Source organism: Teleopsis dalmanni, chromosome 2 (genome assembly GCF_002237135.1).
Source record: "Teleopsis dalmanni isolate 2A chromosome 2, ASM223713v2, whole genome shotgun sequence".
Lineage (NCBI taxonomy): Eukaryota > Metazoa > Arthropoda > Insecta > Diptera > Diopsidae > Teleopsis > Teleopsis dalmanni.
The window spans coordinates 50,466,368-50,484,942 of record NC_051847.1 but is presented as its reverse complement, the minus strand read 5'-3'; the positions used below and the strand labels follow the sequence as shown (position 1 = coordinate 50,484,942).

Sequence of the window (18,575 nt, the reverse complement as noted above, 5' to 3'; positions counted from 1 at the left end):
TTCTAAAACCTGAATTCTGTTCAAACTCCTTGCAAGCTAGTTATGTTCAGAAGGCTTTCCGCTAGTTTTTTGAGATGCCTATTTATATTTTTTCTTTTTTTTGTATTTTTTCGTATTGTGGTGTTGAGCTTTCATGTCATGAAATCACGTAAATCAATTTGCATTCTGTCTAAAAGTGCGGATTGCCACATTGCAAAAGTGCAGTATTATTGAGTATTACTTATTTGATAATATTTTATTTGTTTATTTTTAGATATGTTTATTAAGTAGTAAGTATCTTCTATTTCAATACTAGGCGAATTGAGTTACTGTATCTACAGACTTTATATTGTTTTAGTTAATATGCACATGATAACTGCAATTCTTATATAATCAAAACAAATATATTCTCAGTATATATGGTAATCTTAAGGAGTACGAGCTCCAGCAATAAAAAATTTTTGACTAATGACTTATGCCACTTAAATAGTTATTAAATTCAAAACATTTTGTTTCACATAACTTATAAAACTAAATTGTTAACATTTACTGCATTATATTTTATGGATATTTAAAACAAAAAGTCTTTGATGAGTATTTTCAATACCATAACGAGTTGAGTGTTTTAGATGAATGCAATCTTGAGGTAATCAAGTTAACTAAAGATAGGAAAATAACCTCTATTAATTGCAAGATTATTTTTTCGAATACCTTCTATTATGAAACTATATGTACCAGTCTATTCAGATGACTGCACTGTATCTGTATTATCTCATCACCAACTGGGCTTATTTACCAACTGGATAAGTTTATATTAAAATTATATAAAAGAGAATCACCTTATTTGATGATCTTAAATAAATGTATATCAGTGACGCAATAAACGCTATAACTTTAGTCAAAAATAAAATAATTTCGAAACCTAGGTCCACTGCATTTCAAACCTAAAGATAAGCAGCAGTCAAATTGCCAGTTGAGGAGAAGAACAAAGAGAAACATTTTAATAAAAGTATTTAAACAAGGATAATTTCGTTAAAAAATCTATGTTTAAGTATTTTCAAAATTAATATCCTAAGTTAAAAAAGAAAAAAATAATCGAGGAAAAAAATATAACTTTATTCAATTTAAAGCAACAGAAATTCGATAATATTTGAATAAATGTAGGTACTTCTATGTGATACAGTGTGGATGACACCACCCACATAATCCTTAGTCGATGTCACCCATTCACCCGGATGACTGATTTCGCTGTTTCACTTTATTGAAAAGAATAAATTTAATTTCAAGAATATTTTTTATTTGTTCGAACAGCGAAATGTCATTTTTTATTTCACATTTGCGCATTTATTTGCCTCTCATCTTGTCGCATTCGCTACACGATTCCCTCACAACCAATGAAAATCGTTCAAACTGCCGGGTTTTCCTTCCATGCATATGTTACCAAGTCGAAATGAAAAACTTTTTCCATATTATGTGGAAAAATGGTTAAAATCAATTGAAAATTCCGTTACTTTATTTTTCCAAGCATTTTCTCCCTTATACCATCGATGGGGAAAGAGTAACAACTTTTAGTGCAAAAGTTTGCAAGTTTCTTGATGAATTCAATTTACTACTTTTTTACAATTTTTGCTTTTGAAATGCTATTTTTCTTATATAAGACTCCAACGCGATTTAATGTGGGTGTGGCAGTTAATTTTCTGTTTTATTTTCATGGAATCAATGATTGTGAAGTTTTGAAATATTGAAGATATTGGAAAAGATGCAAGATGTGGCAATCGATGTATTTCCATCAAATGTACAATATGTACAAAGTATATATCACAAGTTGTGATATTAAAAATGAACCCACAAAGGACCTTTGAGTCACGAAAATAAAACTAAACTTCTTGTTTATATTTATAAATATATATTAAAATAAAAACAATTTTAACAAGAATACAACAAGAATAAAAATCTGCATATTAACATTAAAAATGGTTTTACTGAAGTTTTTGATTACATTTTTTTTTAATATCTCTAATGCAGTTAGCTGTCACTTTGGTTGTTTATTGTTTTCTTTGTCACTTTGGCTGTTGTATGTTCCCAAGTTGGTCAAGTTAAAAGTCCAAGTTAAAAATAATTACCGATCACTGTAATATACACGAAGACGAAGAAAGTGCTCGATTTTAAATTTATCTAATGGTATACATATAAAGTGGTTCTCATACCCTTCAGCACTGTACAGTAGCACAATTGGCCAATGGACCGAAGTGATTCTCCAGGATCACAGATATAACGCAACTTAACGTAAGAGAAGTTCTAAATAGGGTTATAATAGTTTCACAATTATCTTAATTTATTTTTCTTATGGAAACACATTTATTAAGTTTCAGTCTTTGATTAAATATATAAGTTTCAAATGTATTTAACTAGGACATAACATCAGAAGTCAGAATATAGAGTGGCCATTACAAGAAGTATTTGGTCATCATCACAAACTATGAGCAACAATCTGTGCTGGTGCCAGGTTAAATCGATTTTTAAGCTTAATTTTGTAGCTGCTCTGGAAGATTTGGGTGATCTATTTACATTCCACCATGACTTTCGCGTTATATTTAACCTGGTTGGTTAAATATTTATGGATTCGTTAATTTAGAATCCATAAAGATCGTAGACATTTTAGCTTGTTAGTTTTGCAATGTTAGTATTTGGAGAGATATACTATACGATACCTTTGTCTGTTTTCATTGTTCTGGAGAAGCCAGAACAAAATATAATGTAATATATAATACTGAACGCTACATTAAAGGAATGGTCTGCCTAGTTTCTCAGATTGTACTCATCATATTCTGTACATTTTAAATATGTGGTCTACAATATTCTATAGATTATTTTAATTGTAAAATTAAGATATGCTTGAATTTACTTAACACAATGACTGCTGAATGTAAGTCCTGTACAGTATTTAATGTATTTTTGCGGGCAATGATCTAGAAAGATGGCAGAAGTCTGTAGACAAATTACAAAGAAGACTCTTAAGTTTCAACCTATATTTAAATGATATAGTTTCTTATTTTCTTTCTTTTAAATATTATTTTCGAATACTATTGGAGAAGAAGCGGAGAATTGTGATACAGTAATATACTATTGAAATTTAGCTATATATTAGATATGTGATTGGGATGGAGGCACTACATTTTAGACTTAGAAATTGGTTGAATAAACCATGATTTACAGAACTCTGATAGATTTGGCAAGTCAAATCTATCACGCACTTATCAAGTCCAAGACAAAAATTGTTTTACTCCTTTATAAAGATCATATATTGAAAGTAATTGAACTTCAGTAACAGCAAGTTTGTGAATTAATAAATTAAATTGCATTGAAGCTAAGATTAAGCCCTAAGAAAGACTATTATTATTCGTTAGTGTTTTGTTTCACTTTTCGTTGAGATAAATAATAATTTATCGTAATTTTCCTAATTTTTTTTCTTTACTTTTTCTAGCAATTTATAATTATTAAACCTGTGAACCCCATGCATGTTGGAGATAAGGATGCACATATTATACCTATCCTTGCTTGTACCCTGCAATGTATAAGATTAGTTCTCATTAACACAAAGTTTTATGAAATATTATGAAATGTTTTTTGACTCAAAAGTTATATCATTTTTTCTTTTTTCTAAAAAGTATCCTTTTTAATCATGGAAGTGTAGACATTAAATACCTTAAAAGAATAATATTGGCAAAGTAAAAACTGTTATTAAATTTATATTTTTACTGAAATGCACAATAATTAAATTTAATTCTGTTAACACTCTAAGTCATTGTGTTTGTGGGTGTGATTTGGCGATGGGAGAATAAAGAAAAGAACATCATGGTCAAGTTGGTGCCGGTGCTAATTTAATTTTACCACAGAAACGCCATTTTTGTTATAAAAATCTAGGTCAACGCTGGTTATTGGCATTTGCTGAAGGCGCTTTTTCTCCCCCCTTTTGAAACAGTTTTGCTTTTTGTTCCCTTAAACGCAGTACCAGCATTTTCTTTAATGCCAACTTATCATTTAAAGCATTCGCCTTGACTTTGACCATTTTTTTGCGCTTTCTTAAATTATTTTTGTTTTTCTTTATGGCCATTAAACGTCCAGCTCAGATGCCGAAGTGTTGAAAGACCACGTGGGGAATGGCTGCACTTTTTACCGTTTTAAAGATATTTTTATATACATTACTTTTTTTTGCATAAAGTTGCCTTACTGAAAGCGACTAGACAGCGTCGTCGTTGTAGTCGACACCATTGCCGCACATAATGACCAATTTCCGCATCCCTGGAGGTTAACGTGCAACAACAATGTTGAGTGATTTTTTAACTATTTTTTTTTTCAATTTATTGTAGACTAACATTTAAGTTTTTTTTTTCTTTAGACTCTCTTACTTTTTTCGGTTAATGATTTTTCTTTGGCGCATTTTTTTCTTGTTATTTTAAAGTTTAAAAGTAGCTTTTTGCTTTACCTCCTAGATTCTCTACAACTTATTTCCTTTTCTTTAACAAAATCACTTCTAACGGCCTTGAGAACTTTTTATCTTAAATTTTTTTTTATGTAATTTAAAGTATGAATACTTATAGATACCTTAAATTTGATTCTTTTTATAAAAAATACTAAATTTTGAAAACAATTACTTTAAAAATCAGGTTTCAATTGCAGCGCTTCACTTGCCATTGTTTATGTCAAAAACATCATTGAAATATAAATATTTCTGACATTTTGTTTGACGTCAAATCCATAAATTTCAATATGGCGCAGGAGTCACGTGTCAGAGCTCAGTGCCCAAATTATATTATCGAATTTATTTACATATATACTGTATACTGTACTCATCCAATTCCCCAAAGCTCCTTAAAAAATTGCTTACTCCGCGTAGTATTGGCGATGTCACATCAAAACTTGTTAATGTAAAGTGAACTCCTGGAACGCAACTTGAGAGTTATTTAAAAAACATTTTGTTTAAAATGTCTTAGATTTTATATAAGTCACGTGTTGTCGATTTAGTTAAAACCTTCCAACCAGCATATAAAAATTATATATTTTTCTGACTATAAGTAAAAATTTATTAATCATATTTGGCTATTATGTTGAATTCTCATCAAACCATTTTTAATAATTTTCAATCTAATTAAATGATTTCATTAAGATCATTATTGAAATTTTGATATAAAACATATAAAGATTAAATATAGAAATAAAATTTGAAAAAATAGATTTCATACAGAGATGTCTAAAATACTTTCTTGAAGTTATAACACCTAAGCAAAGATTTCATAATTTCAGTACTTTAAAATTGTTGGTACCATCACCGACATTAATTATGATAGTAATAAAATTATTTGAAACTGATTTATTGTACTTTTTAGTCGAAGATAATGTTTATTTCAAACTTCATCCTTTCTTAGAAATACAATAAATATGTAAACTTGGCTACTTAAGTCAACAAAATTAGGGTTTTTCAAAATTTGGATATTTGTGGTAGACATAAGGAATATCTTGGCCTAGAACTATCATCAATAAATATTTGTGGTCTGTAGGGTATCAATAATAAATAGAAAGTAGACCTATCTAGGTTATATTTTTAACAAAGCTGTCAACTAAAGTATGTATATACTCCTTATATAGAATGTAGAAGGAAGTAAAAATCTTAGATACCAGAAAACTGCATGGAGGAGAAGAACTTGGAGGATTTTGTTTATATTTTTGTGAATAAAATAAGTTGTGAAATTATAAATATTTGAACGTGTCAAATATAGCAATAACAATTTATAAAAATAACGATATATTATAATGTAATATAACAAACTTACTTACTAACTGTTCAGATTGTTTGTATTCCTAACTTATTCTAAGAATAGGCTTAGTGGTGTGAAATGGCAAAGCGAAATATATCTCAACTAGTGGTAGAACTGTTCATCGCGCGTACGCCGAACTGATAGCTAGCGGCTATACTTTACCATTGCCCATTGATGCTTCAGTAGGCAATTGAAACATAAAAACCTATCCTTTATAGGTTGCTCATCCTAACTGTGTATGGCATAGAAGCATGGACTAATGTTTTAAGATCTTTAATCCTATATAAGTGAGAGAAAAATGAACCACGAGCTATACAAGCTTGATATACTTCAGCGATTTAACATTCACGTGCTTTTTTTAGCTTGATATTGCTATTTGATGCAGCAGTTGGAGAAAGTAGGTGTAGTGGTAGAGCGTGTATCCGGTAAGGCACATAATCTGATCCTAGATTGAAGTTGTAGACATTCTCTATTGCGTTTTTCCAACTTGGCATCATATCATGAATTTTAATATGCTTAATTATGTTAGTGTGGCTGTAAAGCTGAAGGAATTAACTGTTCTATGTAATTCATTATCTCCTATCAATGTTGTTTAAATAATTAAAACTAAATTAAAATAACACGATGTACGGGACTTTAAGCAGACTTTTTGGAAAATGAGACCTTGTTAGAATCATACCTATTGAGGCAAAACCTTTGCAATGTACTGCAGACAAAACAAAGCAAGATTAAATAAGAAATATGAATGCAACAAGTCATATCTGAACTATGCATAAGTTTTTGAATAAAAACCTTTAAGTGATCTAAATGTATTTTGATATTGAAAAATATTCCAAAAAATAATTGACGCCAGTTTGAAGCCTGAAAGGGTTCAAGATAAAAGAAGACCTCTCTATTTCTCGTGCATAACATTTAAAGAATGCATAGCAAAAACAGGAAACAAAAGCGTAATAAAGTTTTTGAATATAAAAGGGATAGCGAAGAATCAGTTGGAATGGCAAAAATTTGTCGAGATTCTATGTGATCTGCTTAAAAAAAATGAATTTTCACGAATGAAAAGAAAAACACATAAAGAAGTCCTTTTAAAAAGCTTATAAAAATTGAATCAGGTCCTCCTGCTATTATTGAAGAAATTTCAGTAAATGGAAAAGGGAGTACTTATAGCAGAGGTTTTCAAGCATTTCTTAAATGTGTATCAGTTCTTATTACTACTACAGGAGAAATCGCATTGGAGTTGCTATTAGTTCTCAACTGTTTGTTATGAATTTGGTGTCAAACTAAAATTCGTTATAAGAGACAAATTGTTATATAGTAATGAACTATTAAATACTAATAATATTCTCTTCCAATAAAAAGAGATTAATTGAGCTGTTATTCATAATAATTACTAAGAATAAAAAAATGGAGCAACTTAACTCTGAAAGTTATTTGCGAAAGATAAGAGATATATTTAAAATTATGGTGCTTAATATATTGAGTGTCCTTATAAATTTGTCTTCCACTTGGAATATTAATTTAGTAATAGTATTTGTTTTAAAACACATTCGGCATGAATATAGCAAATATTTTTGTCACGTTTCTGTCGTACTTTTCTTGTAACCAAATTAGTTTAATATGCGAAAAAATTTGTATACTCGAACCATTGTCCGTGGAGTAACAAATAAATAAGCACATCACAACTACAGAGAAACCCTTCGAAGTTAAGCCACAATGCAAATTCATGGTGCCAGCTTAATAGAAAAGATCAAGTAAGTGTGGCCGTGTCCATTGTCTGATTACAAATGGAGCAACAACACTGCATAGCTCATGCAATAACCAAATATTGGATGAACACGAGGAAAGGTGAAGTACTCGTACAAACTGTGCATGCCATGCCAGGCCATGCAATGTTGGCATAAGGTATAGTCGGATCATGTAGCGTTATTATGTAGCGATGTGGCGTTATGAGTTTGCCATCTATATTACACGGGCATCTCATATGGAACACGTTTTTGCAAATTGCTATGGTAAGTGGAGCACTATAATATATGTTCGTGGTTCTACAATTTTAATTCGTGCATTTTGTTTCGCTTTGTGCAGGACAAATTGAGCTTGTCAGATTCAAAATTATGCATTTGATATGAGGGCAATGTTTAGTCAGTGGACTGAATTGTGCGCCAATATTTGCGAAGGATTGTTATCAATTTGATTCGTTTAATTGTGAGAGAAAATGTTAATCTTCTGTTAGAGATTAGTTTTTTTATTCTTTTACAATTTTTTTCTGTTTTTTAATTTTGTAAAAATTTTTATGGAAATTTTGCTATATGTTGTAATGTGTATTAAATATTAATATTAAATATGTTTATATTTAATTACTATAAATAATTTTTTTATTATTTTACATTAAATAAATAAAATAAATTACTATACAAATATGTTTCAAATGTTTCTACATGAATTTGGGTAAATAACTTGCTTTATTCACACCAATGATTCTAGTCGCTGGATGAAACTTCTTCCTGGTGGTCATAGTTTACTTTAAGACATTGTCATATTAATTCAACATATGTGTTAGACAACAGTGAGCGATGTAGGTATGTCAGTTTCTCTGTTCTATTCTAATTATAAACGCGCTATCCTAAATGAGCAGCAACAATCTACGTTGCTAATGCCATCTTTGGTCCGCTTTTCAAAGTATTCACTTCGTGAATACTGCTTAATTAGGCCAATATTGAAACCCAAATTCACAAAGATTGTTGTTACAGAAAGTCGGATAGAATTTCTGCTGACTTAATTAATCACAGAACTATTAGAAATCAATTTATATGAAGGTACTGAGGTTAAAGCACCGGTATCTGGGCGTCCCGTAATCTATTTTTGATTAACCAATGAACGTCTCAATATAATATTTTCTTAGAAAAAGGATGTGAAAAAAATATATATTCTATTAATATTTTCTACCATTAGAAAATTACAATTATTAATAGTTTCTATTAATAAACGAAACATCAACAGTCCAAAAAATATGCACTATATATTGTTCGTCATCTCAACAAGATGATTTACACAACAATGTCTGTCAGTGTCTCTTTTTTTGATTCTTGAGTGTTTATTTTCTTGTCTGCTTATCTGTTGGTTTTAATATTAATTTGTCTCTCAGTTTTTGAGATATGTGCACGACATTCTAACCCAACCTTAAATTTTATAAAAATTTCAGTTATCGATGCAGTAGTTCAACTTTCATCAAATAGTAAATACATCGAACAAGTATATCATTTTGCCGAAACTATTCTATAACAATGAGTCCAACAACAAAAACTTTTGCCAAAGTACACTATAGTGATCCACTATTCAGCGGTATATTTGTGCTCTGTAGGTCTCGGAAAACTAAGAAAGGTTTCTTGCTACTCTGACACAATATTAAAAGTGTTATAAATTAATTTTAAGTGTTATATATTTTGCCCCAGTTTTAGTAATCGAAAAGTAAAATAAGACTTAAGTGAATCTCGATTGAAAAAATTACCACAGACTTACCCATCGAAAACGTCATAAGATTTTATTATATATTTTTATTTTCAGCCTTGTAAAGATTGCTTGCAAGACTGTGATGATAAATCTGTATTTATATTCATTCGTGATATTTTCTGACTACATTCTCAACTTCATCTCTCACCGGAGCTATTCTGAGGTCACGATGGATTTGGACGTTAGTAATAGACCATGGAGCATTTACCATTTCTCTAAGAGTCTTAGATTGGAATCTGTAAAAAGTTTCGATATTAATGTTGGGACATTAATAGCAGGATGTCGTAGATATGTACTGGTTTTAGCATATTTATGCTAAATTAATCAATTTAGCATATTTATAGCATATCAATACATTCCTGTATGCAATACTTTAACAATACTTGAAGAACAAGCGATTTCCTTCTTTTTTAAATATGCGTTTTCTACATCTATCCAATTTTTGTGTGAATGGGATCTAAGTTTTAGAAAACACGCTGATAACGTTTTTATTTGTTATTCATGATTTTATATACTCTCAGGTTATGAATTTTTAAAACCATCAACATTTTTATTTCATACATAATGTGATTAAAAATTAAAATGATTAAAAATTTTGGTAAGCAAATTTGCCAAATATACAAATCATATCAAAAAAAAAAAAAAACCAAAAATCCAAATATAAAATTATTTTATATATATGTTCGGCTTTTCATCTCACATATGATTGTATATAATTTTTTATTGCAAAATTTGATCTAAACGTGACCGTGAAACCCGAACTTCATTAAAACGTACCAACTCAATTGAACTTGGAACTTATATCTTATCATTGTTTGTACTTACCAAAAGGTGAGTCCATTTAGCTTTTGCCCTGCTGCGCCTGCATCTTTTGTGATTTTATTCTGTTGTGTAGCCATAATACACTCAACTTATTCCACTCTACTTGCCTTGCATCTATGGCAAATAATGAAACAATCAGTGTGGGGAGGTTAAAAGTAGCGAAAAATTCTGCGCTTATTTGTATCTCAATGTTGTTGTTCGTACATATCTGCACTGGAATTATCGGTCACGTAGTTAAACAAACATTTCATGGATTTACTTTTGCACGTATCCGATCACATGGAGTTTAATCCACTTTATGGCACGTTGCAGCACACAGTGCATTTCTGTACGTATGCAATCGTCATGGAAAATTATAGAAAATAGCCATAATCGATGATAATCGCTTTCTGGCGCACAGCATTCTGCTTCAACGCGATGTGTTGTCCCATTTCGTGTAGCGCCACTTGGGGTTGAGATACAATTACAATTGTTTTGTTTGATCAACGATCTTACATTGGGTTTTTTCAATTCAAAACTTCAGAATTTAGTCGATTAAATATTGAACATGTGCACTTTTAGTGTCTTTTTCGTGTGAGGAAGTAATTTGATACGTCAATTGAGAAATAATCAAATATTTGCCTCGAAGTAAAACTTTTTTATACGTAAACATATACGTATAATACTTATATAAATGTTATATTTGCATAAGTTCCCATTGACTTATATCTATTGAAACTTATATAAGGAATTTTTAGATAATAAATTTAAAATACCTGAAGCAACGTGTATATAAATACTTATTCCGTTTAAGTAATTTAAAGTTCTATATTTAAAGTATCATTTAGCGTAACATCAGAACAAAATATATATCAAATTGAAGTTTTGACCAACGCACACCTGTGATCTATATCCAAGAATGTAGCGCAAATAAATAATATTTTATTGTTCTATATATGTTACATATTAAAAAAAATTAAAGCCTTTATAAAGCTATGGTTGACTAAGTTTACCATAGCTTCAAAAGTTTTTATACAAAAACGTATAACAACTGTTTTTTCCAGAAAATGTTATGAAAGATATTCTATATATATAATACATGACCTGATTAGGGTTAAAGATTTTTCACAACTTCAATATATTTATAATTCACTTAAATTTTCTTTTTATGCTGCTGCTGACTGATAATGGACCCTTTTCAGTAACTATGGATTGTCAGACGAGGTAGAAGAAAATGTCAATAATTTATTTAGCTACTGTCTGATACTTGCTACAGACACTGTACTCACTTCAGAGTTTCACTTCTTCAACTTAGTTGACCGTTACAGACGTGAGTGGTCTTTGATCGCTACACATAGCCACCGTCAGGCAAATCGATCAGTGGCTTCCTGTTGCACGTTGGTAGTACCAAATTCTTTCAAATCGTTAATCATCTGATCCTTTCACCAAAGATGTGGTCGCCGTTTATCGTGTTTTCCAACAGCGGGTACCGAATTAAACAATTTTCTAACTTTTTTCCATTCGCACGACGTGACTAAGCTGGCGAAATCGGTGAATTTAGATACGGTTCACTATGTCGATATTAGGTTATAGCTCATTTAGCTCATTATTCCATCTAATTCAATATTCGTTGTCGACGCAAAACGGGGTATAGATCCTTCCAGGAACTTTTCTCCTAACGACTTATCATCACTGTTGGTTATTGTATAAGCTGCTGGACCACACAGCAAAACAGGCATAATAAGAGATTTGTAGAGATTATTTTTGTTTGTTGAGAGAGAGATTTATTTCATAATTGTCTACTTACAATTATGTTACTTACTGAAGTAACATCTGTTGACAAGAGTGAGTCTTCGTTAAATCTCTAGGTTGAGGAAATTGTTGGTGTTTATGTTAGTTCTCAAATGAAAAAAGTCATTCAAAAAAAAGTACAAATTTTTAGTTACATAGTAAGAGTTTCAACTATACTATAGTCTAACAATGAACTTATTGACAAGAGCAGAAAATGTTCAAAACCGAATAACTACATATAGAGTTCTGATGGATATTTATATATAAAACGATGAAGTATAGCAACTGATTACAACTTAAAAAAAACGCGTGGTCTTGTCTTTAAGTATATGTTGTTATAACAACTATCGTCATTTATTTTTCATTTTATGAAAATAAATACAAGCTTATTGAAACTTGACAAACATTTAATCATATGTGGCTAATTTTATTAACATGGATTTAACTTCAACAAATTGTAATTACTGCATATTACAGTTTTTGATGCAAATTCAACCAAATCTGATCATTAAATATTAATGCAGTGAGATAATTACTAATTACTAATGAGGTTAATTATTTTCTTTACATAAAAGCTATTTTCATATCTCCTTTTGATATAATTAACAGATGAAGATAAGTTTTTTAACATAAAACACTTGTTTCTACACTCCTATAAAGAGGTGAAGATGATTATAGCTACATTACAGAAACCTTGTAGATTTTATAAAGTATTTATATTACAGGTTAGGTGCCAGATCAAGTACTACATGCCAACTATACTCCAAATGTAGAAGCGCTAACTTAGTACATAGAAATCAGTCGAAAGTAGCGTTAATATTTGTCCCAAAGGGTTCCCTATTGTACATGTCTACCGGCTCACGCAGAACAAACACCGAAGCAGCTGTAGTGTCAGAACCAGGCTTAAGGTGGCTCCTACAAAAATTTTTGAGGGGACTTTTAAGTCAATTGCATTTTTATTTTAAATAAAATACGTTCGTTCTGAATTTCGACCTATTTTATTTCTATAGTTCATGAAATTGGTGAAATTGGTTTAAGAATTGGTCCAACACGATGGACCTGGTCTGCGAGAATGACTACTGAAGATGATCGAAATATTGAACTGTTAATGAACTTGAATAAATTTCATTATTAATCACAATCAACGGACTTTTTTTAAATAAAAATATAATTGAACTAATAATTCACGAAGTTGATTTTATAATTAATTTGTTGTTAATTTCAGTTAGTAACTAAATATTAGTGCTTATAGATATGTTAGAACTTATCTAATTTAAAAAAAAATTTAATAAGTTAAAAATGTATTTAAATTTAAAATTTAAAATCATATTATATAGTCAGAGATATTTACATACACAATAATGTACATCATTTTAAATATCTACACAATTTGAATACAAATCATTTATTGGTTGAAGCATATAGAGAAGCGATTACGAATACGATGACTAAAATGCATGCAAGAGTAAATCACAAAATAAAAACTTACCATGTGAAGCGCCAAAATGCTGTTTATGTTAAAGAAGGCGGAGTCTAAGCACTTTGGAGCTGAAAAAAAAGTAAAAGAAAACATATAAAAGCCGGCAGATACAAACAAGCAATACACACGTTTATGAAATATAAGAGTATGTAAAAATATGTACATGAACAACAATAACAACATATTCAACTCGTGTGCAATACAATACTCCAGTACAGAGCGTATGATACATGCCCGCACTCATACAATGTATCCACACACAATGGAGAGAAAAAATCCCAATAATGGAAAACTTAAAATGGTGTGAGTAGAAATGAAAAAATGAGTGAATATGAAACTTAAACGAGTGGAATATACATAATCGCTGCGATATACGAGCTTAACTGCACATTTTCAGTTTAAAAGAAAAACATGAGATATGAGAAAATATATGGCAATAAATATGTTATGACAAAATGTTTACAAATTATAATTGTTTTTGTTTTTAATTTATGGCTAATTTTTGCGAGTGTAACACGTTTGCAATGTTTACACAGAAATCACAATAATTAAATTTTAATTAAATTTATTTTGAAAACTATGCAATAAAACTAAGTAATCAGAAATATTTCATGAAACTAATTCCATTTCTAAATATTAATACAAAATTAAAATTAATTTTGTTATAAGAGTAGTAGTAAGGTAGATACACTGGTTGCCTGAGATCACATTTAGACCTTGCTCCTGTCTTTCTCTTCTAGTGAAGCATAGGACCTCAGTGGAGCATAGGGACTCAGTGGAGCATAGGGCTGTATAAGCATATATATCTACCATTTAAAATTTTTGTGTCATTAGTAAATCTTATTTAAGTTTTCCACACATTTTTGGCATGAACTGAGAATAAATGCTCTGCTTCCTTAATATTTATTACATATTATTATAACGTGTTTAAAAAATTTTTAAACATTATTTTTTGTGCCGTTACCGGAAGTTTTTATTTACACTTATTAGTTTGTAATATTTTATTGGCGGAAAAGATATATCTATATATATATATATAATATATATATATATAAATATATAACATAATATTTTATTTTCAAAAAATAAAACCTGCCAGTCTCTTACGCTTACTGAATGAATTAAATTATTGCTATAGTAAATGCGCCTAAAAATGTTCTTCAAAAATTTAACTTCGGGCCCTCCTCCGTTATAATTTGTACAATATTGCATACATTCGAAACATATGTTATAGTTTTTACCATTTCTCTGGCAACACTTCTCATATATAGTTTTAGAACATATAAACGGATTTTTCTATCGATAAAAAACTTTAAACAAGTAGTTTGACTTCGATGTGCAGACACAAGGAGAATTCATTGATTGTAAAATTACGACCGAACCATCAAGTGATCCTTAAGCATATGTCCCCTTCATTCGAACAAACGAGCTTAGGCTACTTAGAGTTGCCAATGTGACTATGACGCTCTAATAAAAACGATGACTAAATTAATAGTAAAGAATGTATGTTACTCTATTCAGTAACAACAAATTGTTTACATTAATTTACAGTAATTAGGACTTGGTCTAAAAACGTTTTAGTTAATACGAACCATTAATTCGAGACAACAAGAAAAGTGTTGAATTTTAGTCTCTCAGTCTAAATAGATCTGAGATCAATTTGAATATTAATTTATTTTTGTTTTTAAAAGGTTTCTGTAAATCTTTGTCTCAATGAAATCACTGAAATATGTTATTTTTTATAGTTTTTATTTATATACTATTTATATCTAATATAATTAACTGTATAAATATAGCCCACATTTTCAAGTTGATTGAATTTCTTCCTCATCATATCGTGAATAATTCTTACTATTGATTTTGAAAATATGTAGGACTATTTATTTCTGAATCTGATTACAATTTCTATTACAAATGAAAAACAAATAAATAATATATTAACAATATGCGATAAAGATTATATAATAGGCATTATGTTCCGCCTTCTAAATGGGGGTTCAGTTCCTCCGCAATGAAAAACCATCTAGGTTATATTGAACCAGATCAGGTCTGTGATAATATAAATCAAGAGATATTATTAATAGCTCAATAACAATAATTTGCCAGTAATGTTTAAGAGACTGTTCTGATATACCATAATAGATACTATATGCAATTGGTTGTTTTAAGAATAATGATTTGAAAATTAATTTTAAGAAAGGTAAAAGTTATTTATTGACTTAGGGTTATACTATATTTTATATATACCATATTTTGTAATATTTCTATTAAAATAAAGTTTACTACTCCATAGGAGATACATCTTTCCTCTACGTTTTCTTCTTCCAACTATCGCATTAAACAGTTTTTTGGTTAGAACCTCGTCTTCAATCACCACTGGGCGCATAAGCTAGCGATGTAGTTGCTAATAAAGCTCAGTATTTGAGAATTATTTTGAGAAGAAATTTAATATTATAATACATATAAGTAGAGAAGTTAGAGCACTATTATCTAGTGGGTCTTGAACTTTACTTATTATTATTATAATATTATATTGCTGCTTCATATTTCTTTTAAGTAAACTTGAAATGAAAATTAAATTTTTGTAACTTAAATCTGTTTTGTATATTAATCATATGCTTAAAGTGTCATTATTCTGTGAATTTGTTATTTCTTATTTTGCTTAATCTTTAAAGAATTTCTAGAAACTAGAAAAAGTTCACAAAAAGATAAAACATAAATGTACTCACATAATTAATAAAAATTTTATAAAATTTGCATACAAAAATACAATGTGCACTGGAAAAAAATTAGTGAATAAAATATGAAAATATCCATACCACATAAATAAATAACAAATTAAAAAAGATGAAATAAAGAAAAGGAAAACCAGCCAAAATGAAAATATGAGAAAAAATTTAAGGGCATTTCCATGTTACGGAAAAATTTGAGCATAAATTTGCACTATTCCTGCTCTTCCAGTAAACCGAAATGAATGAAGCAAACTCAAATGTCGTCGATGTGTCTGAAGTGAAGCAGGCAGAATGAGTTGTTCACCTTCTTTTGGAACGGTGATACCGAAGTAGCTCCCCTTCGTTGAGAGCACATCGCAGTGAAAAAAGAGAAAATATTTGAGTGAATATTTTTTTTTGAATGTATTCGTGTGCATAACGTAAAATGATGGGTGGGAGAATGGAGCTCAGCTTAAATTTTATGTACGTTTCATTTTTTTTTAAGATACAATAATTTTTATGTATATTTTGTACATACAAAAGGGTTAAAAACCGGCATTTTTTTGTAAAATTTATTTTATGTTAGATTTTTGTTATTAATTTAAGATTTTTTAGTAGTAAATCATAAAATTACTTACAATATTTATAAAATAAATTTAGTATAAATTATGCTCATACATTTAATGAATCTGACATACGAGTAATAATATTTATTTATATAGAGAAAATTTATAGCATTGAAAATTGTCTGGTATGCTTTTAAATGCTGAAGCTCGGTATTAAGATGTCGGATGCCCTACGTCCAAACAGAAATTTAATTCGAAAGTAGACTTTCTTCAGTTATGCTCAATAATAGTTTCAGTAATTAAAAATGACTATGTTATCTAATTTAACACTCAGGGTCCATCAAATGTTTCAGCTGTAGCCCCCCAATCTCCCTAAAACGTTCATACCGACAAACAGTGTGGCAGAATTAAAATTATACCATCAAAATTCGGTACTTTCTGAACCAGTAAAGCGGGCTTTACTTTGAATGCATGTATTTTGAGACCAATGGGCTTACGGAAACTTCTTTTAATTTGGGCCCAAACAAGGTTAAGTTTAGATTTTTTTGTATATCTCAAAAAGCCAGAAAGTTATATGATATTTAACACATTTTTCTGATATATTATATTATATTTTATTATTTTAGCATTTTATTAGTGATACCATTTTAAGAGGGAATAAGAAATATATTTGATAAACTCCATATTAAATGATAAGTTTAAAAATAAAATTACTTTTGAGTATTATAACAAAATTGTTAATATTAAATTAAGTTTTTAGAGAAAAATAATTTAACATTTAATTTACTAAGAAAATGAAATCTTATCTTATCCAACAGTTAAATTCATTTATTTAGTTTAGTTTCGCAAGAATCTCTTGGTTCCATATTTAAATATAATATAAATTAATTAGAAGACACGCTGATTTCAATTACGTGAATTTCATATTGCTGGAACTTTTCTACAGGACACATTTTGATCTTCGTAAAGAAAGAGTATTATAGGTATTATATGGAAAATTATAGTACTATAGTATATATTATAGTATTATAGAGTATTTTATGGATTTAACTTTTTAACAATATAAAATTCTCACATATACAGACACCTAACTCTTTATACAAAAACTCTTGAAATTTTAAGAATTAATTAGTTTTAAGAAAAATTAACTACATTTGCAACATTTTACAAAATAATTCACAAAAAAATTTATTTATGATCATTTTGATAAAAAAAAAACATTCTTTATTTTCATTTCGTAAAGAAAACCCAATTGCCAAATATTCATTTAAGCTCAATTGTTGTACTAAAGATCTCAAGAAATCAACTGTAAATCCATATTCATCATAAACTTAGAACTAAATTTTGTATATTTAAGAAATGTTTTGGTTTTGTTAATGTGACTATTGCATAATATATAAAGTTAGTACTATTGAAAAGCACTATTCTGCTCTAAAATATTGTGAAGAAATGAATCATTTTTATAAATAGAGTTTTCGAAACTTTAAACTACCGAATAGCACTTGAAATGCTGAAATTGTAATGTAATATATTTGATTATGGAAGATAATGTTTTAGAAAATTAGCAAATCGATTTTGTTTGCTTTAGTTACTCATATAATGGTTTTATATGGTAATTAATCAATTTTTTATTTTTATTAAAATTAAAGGAATTATTTAATCATAATTTTTATTTAATCTAATTGCTACTTAAGTCTATAGTCATCATCAGAACTAAAGTCCTGACTTTTTTTTTTTCAAGAAAATTGACCAATTAACCTGAGAAAACAATTATATTAAAAATTGTTAAGTCCGTAAATAATAAATATTTAATTATTCATGAAATTAAAAGTTACATTTTCTTGCATATTTCCATAGTTAGTAAAAAAGATAAACGAATTTGTTTAAATTATATAAAAATAACATAATTATGATAATAATATTATTT

At 28.9% G+C, this 18,575-nt stretch overlaps 1 protein-coding gene across 1 annotated transcript in view; it reads left to right on the top strand.

Annotated features, from left to right (window-relative positions):
* Positions 1–18,575, top strand: part of LOC119674511 — a 284,554-nt gene that overhangs the window by 137,775 nt on the left and 128,204 nt on the right. The window lies entirely within an intron of this gene.